This window comes from Bos indicus, chromosome 3, assembly GCF_029378745.1.
Source record: "Bos indicus isolate NIAB-ARS_2022 breed Sahiwal x Tharparkar chromosome 3, NIAB-ARS_B.indTharparkar_mat_pri_1.0, whole genome shotgun sequence".
In the NCBI taxonomy this organism is placed as follows: domain Eukaryota; kingdom Metazoa; phylum Chordata; class Mammalia; order Artiodactyla; family Bovidae; genus Bos; species Bos indicus.
This window is the reverse complement of record NC_091762.1, coordinates 119904694-119910745: the sequence shown is the minus strand read 5'-3', so window position 1 is coordinate 119910745 and position 6052 is coordinate 119904694.

Sequence of the window (6052 nt, the reverse complement as noted above, 5' to 3'; positions counted from 1 at the left end):
CCGCACCCCCGGCCCCCCAGGCCCCCAGCCCCGCGACACCCACAGCGCCCCCCCGGCCCTGGTGCCCGCCCGCCCCGTCGCCCCGGTAACCGTCGTCCCAGCAACCAACCAGGCGCGGCGCTCCTGGTCACGTGGCAGGATGGCCCCTCCCTCCGGGCGCCGGAAGTCGCGTCACCGAGCCGTGCGGCAGTGTTGGTTGTGCCTCTCCTTCCAGGGCTGGGGGGCGGGGGGCGCTTGGAGGTGTCTCAGCCGAGACTCACGCCTGGGAGTCCGGCGCCAGCGTCTCCTCGAACCGGTGTGGTTCGGGCTGGGGCGTGGGGACAGCCTCCTGAGGCTGAAGGGACCGGCAAGGCCGCCTCGAACGACGTCGACCCGCGGACTACAAGTCCCAGCATGCTGCGCTGCCTCCCACAATGCACTTCTCCCAGCCCCAACGCGGGGGTGTCTGGGAGCCAACGGGACGCCCTCGGGAAGGCCGGCTGTGGGCCGTCCGGTGTCCGCCATCGCTGCGGCTGTGTGCTGGGGTCCGGGCAAGTGTGGCAGCCCCAGGACGGCCGTCCCAGGCCTGAGAGGCCGGCTGCGGTTAGACGCCCTGGACCGTGAGTCGGCAGGCGATGAGGCTGGAGCGTAGTGCCGGTCCCCAGACGGCCGGCCATCTAGATGGTCCTGAAGGGCTGGCCAGTGACCCGCTGGGCTTGCGGTTGCAGCTCAGGGCCGCTTAGTGCTGCGGGTTGGTGAGGACGCCGACTTCAGGATCTGCTCGAGGAAACTGCCCTTCCCCGGGAAGGAGGGCAGGCAGCCACCCTGACGCTTGTTCTCCGGCTGCCTCTCCAGGCCTGCTTCGCTGCGGCTGGACCCTTCACAGAGAGCCGCGCGGGGGCAGGTGGGGAGGGCACAATCCTCGGACAGCTCTCTGCTACCACCTGGAGCTCAGATTTTGCGTCCCCAAGCCGTCTTTGCCCAGCCCCCGCATACGCAGGGTGGTCAGATCAGATCCCCACAGGCCCTCCTGCTGATGAGCCTGACCCAAGAACGCCCGCCGACCTTGCTCCAGAGCCTCCAGTGTGAGGCTGTGACAGCTGCGGCTCCTCCCTCTGAGGCCCCTATGGGGCCTGCATGAGAAGCAGCTGCTAGTGGTGGCGTGACCTACCTCGATCCCACCAGGCCCCAGCCCCTTGGTTTGGGGGCCTAGGGTCCTCATCTCTGATGAGGTTCTGGAACCTCAGTATCATCTGACATCTCCCCCTGCAAAGCTTACTTCATGACAATTTACCCTGAAGCACTGACTCCAACAGGAGATGTTTTATGGCAGGCTGGATGCTGCACTCTAGCTGGAGGGAGTCAGGAATGGCCCAGGAGCTGCCTCATGTGGATGTCCTAAAGGATGAGGGGACGGATTTCACTGCCCTGGGGTGTTGGGCAACTGGTCTGCTTCAGGTAACACGTAAGGGTGGTTAGCAGATGAGCTGGGGCCAGCCCAAGAACTGGACTCCAAGTGGAGGCCTCTGCTGGGCCTCTTAACCCTGGCTTGCAAGCTCTGGAGAGCAGGTAGCTTCCTGTGGGCACATCAGTGTCCAGGGCTGGGCTTATGCCCAGACAAGCGGCAGGAGACAGTTGGTTTGTGGCAAGGAGCAGCCCACGACCGTAGGGACGAGTTTGTGACCAGCACTGAGATGGCTGAAGGCAGCTGTCCTGTCGGCCTGCCTGGCACAGCTCCTCCTGGGCCACACTTACCCGGGAGCCCTTCAGGGTCCCATTCCCCACCCCCTGGGTGTGAAGATGATCCACTGGCCAGTTAGCAGTACTCTCCTCTCACTCCTGGGCTCACCCCACCCACCCCCACACCCCTGCCTTGTAAGAGTGGAGCCTCTGGCTGGTGGGTAGAAGGAGGAGTTGGAAGCAGCCTGGACTGGGGAGATGACCAGTTCTCAGTCCCAGTCTCCAGGCCCTGAGATGGGCAGTTACTTAGTCTGATCTCGGCCCTCAGTGAGGTGGGAGCACCAGCTCCACGTCACGGCAGTGTTTGATGGGCACACATGAGATAGCGGGAGGCCCCGTGGAGCTGAAAGGACTGACCTTGGGCCCCTCAGGTGAGGAAGCCTTGCTGGATGCGCAGCAGAACAACAGTGTTTGGGAAAAACACCTCGAGGTGAACTTGGGTTAGACACGTTCTCAGTTTCACGGTGCATCTGAATTGCAGGGCACTTTCAGGCACGTGCCGCACCAGAGGCAGCCAGAGGATCTGCCCCAGTGTCCTGGGCCTGCAGGCGGCGGGGCTCCTGTCCCTCTGGGCCGGGCCTTCTGTCTGGGACTCTCTTCCTGAGGGGACAGGACAGGTGAGAGGTCCCCCACCAGAGCGAGTCCTGGGCCCACGGGACCAGCCTCCACCATGTCTACTGCAGCAGGGCTGGAAGTCACCTAAGCAGGGTCACTGGAGGCTGTGTCCCGCTGGGTGGCTGTCCAGGCTGTGCTCCGGGCCCCTGTCTGCAACTACAGACCCCGTGGTGCAGGGCCCGGGCCGGGCTGAGGCTTGTGAGAAACAACCCTGGGCCCAGGCTAGGGGCCAGTTGGTGGGGGTCATGGCCCTAGGCTGTGGGGAGCAGTCGTGAGCACCAGGGACGTGGACTGCTCCCCTGTGGGGTGGTGGTAGCTGGTGGCGGGGAGGAGTTCGGAAGCGTGGGCCTCTCTCCTGCCCGTCTGGAGGGTCCAACTGAGCAGCCATCCCGGGAGGGCCAGAACGAAGGCCCCTGTGTCCTCCTGCGGCCCCATCAGTTCACAGAGTGGAGGAGGGGTCCACCCTGCGAGCCGGAGGGTCGGGCTCGTTTCACAGCGACGAGACGTGGAGTCTGCATGGGCCTCACGCACCTCAGCGGTAGTTGTCACTGTCCCGTCTTACGACGAGGAACCTGGACTTAAACGGGAGGCGGCGGCAGCCCAGGACCCCACAGCTATAGATGGACAGAGCCAGCGTTCCGAGGCCAGGCAGGCCCAGGTCACTCTGCTCACTGAGAGGAATGGATGCTTGCAGGGCAGGATTTTAGATCAACCTTGGGGTTTTTCAACCTCGTTACAAATAATAAATGTTCTTGTTGGAGTTTCCGCTTGTTGCTCCACAATGGTCACGTGTCCTTATGTTTTATTACTAACACGATACCGATAATTTCTAATGTTGACTCCCGTCCCTTGGGATGACCATTTTTCCAAAGTGGTTTGTTTTCTGCAGCGTGGGTGAGCTGTCACATTCATTTCAGGTCGTGGAGCCTGTGCCTCGCCACTTGCTCATGCGTTTTTGAACAAGGGAGGTTTATCCAGGCCTGGCCGGTGGGCGGCTGTCCTCTCAGCACACTGCCTATGCCTGTCAGAGCCCCTCTCAGACGCTGGGCTGGCCCCGGGGGCAGCCATGCCATGCCCTGCAATTGCCCTGCCTTGGCCTTCATCCTTCCAGGGTCTGGTCAGGGATTATTTAGAGAGAAAGTGGGAACAAAGAAACCTGAACAGCTGACATCTGATAGCTCTTGGTGAAACAGCCTTTGTCAGGGAACACACCCACAGGTGGGTTAGGGAGGCTGCCCCCGGGTGAGGTGGCCTCAGGTGGCTTGGTCTGGCCGTAAGGGCTGATGGGCGGCTGTGGGGCGATGGCTGAGGGAGGGAGGGTGGCCTCCCAATGCGTGGAGGAAGGGGATGCCTCTGTCAGTTTGAGTGTCGCTGTGCGGGTGGGTCATGACCCCAGGTCTGGGGCGAGCCCCACTTCTTTTCCTGTGTACTGTCCCTTCATGGGCCGTGTGCTGATGCTGAGTGCTCTTTGTCTGCTCTTCCAGTCCATGACCCCTCTTCTTTGTGACCATTCTTCCTAGTTTTCATTTTTTAAGAACTGTCCCTTTAAAAACTTCCAGGCTTTGAGTGGTTCTTTGGCCCAAGTCCCGGTCGTTTCACAAGTGTCTGTTCCTGGTTTATTTCAGCGCCCCCCTCCGTGCACGTGGTTGAGATGTCAGCGCCACGGCTGTAGCTCCCTCCTCCGCTTGCTGTTCGCTCTGTCTCCTTGGGATCAGCTTGGCGAGTGTTGGCCCTGCCGCACGTGGTGTACACTCTCCTGGGCGGGCGCTCGACTGGGTGGGCCTCGTCTTTTACATCTGACATTCCACTCAAGGCACCTGGCCTGAGAGGGGCCTGGCCACCAGGAAGGCCCAGTAAGATGGGGGAGGGGAGCGGAGGCCTCCCAGGGCAAGGGTGGATCCCCAGGGTGAGGCCTGAGGGGGACGCGGTCCCTGGACTTGAGGCCGCGTGGGCTGTCCACCCACTGTCCCACTTTCCTGACTCCAGCAGGCCCTGTGCTCGTGGCCACCATCCTGGCTCCACTCTCCCGCCTGACTGCTCCCTCTCTGCCCCCAACACCGTGCCCCCAGCCCCTATGGTGGTCATTACTGCCGCTGGCGGAAACCCCCCACCCCACGCGCCTGGTGGGAGTGGCCGTGTAGGGTCAGTGTGAATGCTGTGGACAGGTGTGGCACGTGACCCCAGTGAGTCCGATTGCCGTCTGAGCCCCCCCACACCCCCCTTATTTCTGCCGAGATGCTCTTGTCCATCAGCCAGGGGCCCTGAGGAACCAGTGACGGGAAGCCCACCCCCCACCACCTGGCCTGAAGTGGACCCGTGCCACAAGTGAGAAATAAACCTTCGCTGTTTAAAACGCCGGCACGTTAAGAGTGTTTTCTTGTGTGGCCGAGGCTCAGACATCAGCCCCAGAAGAGATGAGCGGCTGTCAGGACACAGGACACGGGCCTGTGGTGGGGTGGGGGCTGCTGGCAGGGGCCCCATACCACTGGAGGCCGTGGTATGCAGCCGTGAAACATCTGGTAAGACTCAACCGTGATGACTCACGGGGCAGATGACGTCCAGAATAACTCGCAGGTCTGGTGGAAGAGGTTGGGAAACCTTGGCAGCATGCGTGGGTCACAGGCTGCGTTTGGCAAGATACCACGTGGGAGAAATTGGGCTGAGGAAAACATTCCTGGGTTTGCAAAAGCTGGGAGGAAAAGGAGTGGAGAAAGGCAGGAATGTCCCGGAGGGGAGGTTAGAGCCAGGATGGACTGTGGTGAGCATGCCGCCGCGGTGTGGGGGTCACCCCAGGGAGGCCGTGGGCTTGCCTCTGAGCCTCCCAATGTCAGGTGGGGCCGTGGGGGGCGAAATGTGGCCCCCGCCTGCCAAGCTGGGATTGGGACTTCGGGGGACCACATGGCTTTTGAGGGCTGAACTGCCAAAGAAACCAAGAGCCTAGGACTAAAAACTGTGACTGGAGACCTGAGAACAGCCATGGCAGGGAGGAGGCTAAGGAAGCAGGTCAGCCCCGTGGAGGGCTTGGCCAGAAGATGGGAGGACGGGCCCTTCCCGGGGCACAGCAAGGGCTGCAGAGAGCCCAGGACTCGGGGCCCCAGGCCCGCGGGCTCCAGCACTGCTGCCGGTGGAGCTCCTGGGCCCCTGCTTGCCCTGCACGGGGCTCCCTGTTCACCACGGTGGGGTGCTGATGCTCCCCGTGTCTGGGCTCAGAGCAGCCACACCCGGCCACGGTGCTAGGACAGCCCCTGAGAGCCAGGGCCACGCCTGGGTGGGCTTGGGTCAGCTCCCAGGGGGTGGGGGGTGTGGCAGGGAGGACAGTCACTGGGGCTCTCGCGACCTGGTGGCTCCATGCGGCGGCCCCACCACCCCCCGTCCTCCAGCGCCTCGGCCCCTTCAGAACGGGGTGGCTCTGTGACCGGGTCTCGCCAGTGGGCCAGCTGACAGGTCACTTGAGTCTGCGCGTGTGATCCTGGGGGAGACTCTGCAGCGCTAAGTGGACCCACAGCAGAGGTGCCGCCCCAGGAGCCTAGCCCCGTGGGCGGCCAGGGGGAGGGGGCCCGGACGCTACCCTGGTCACTGCGGTACGCTGCTCCCGGCACCCCAGCTTGGCCGTGCTCTGGGGCCACGCCCCCAGGGAGGCCAGCCCCACCTTCCCCTGGGCCAGCGAGGGCCGCAGCCCCTCCGCTCCATCCTCCCAGGTCACACTCAGGCCTGCCGC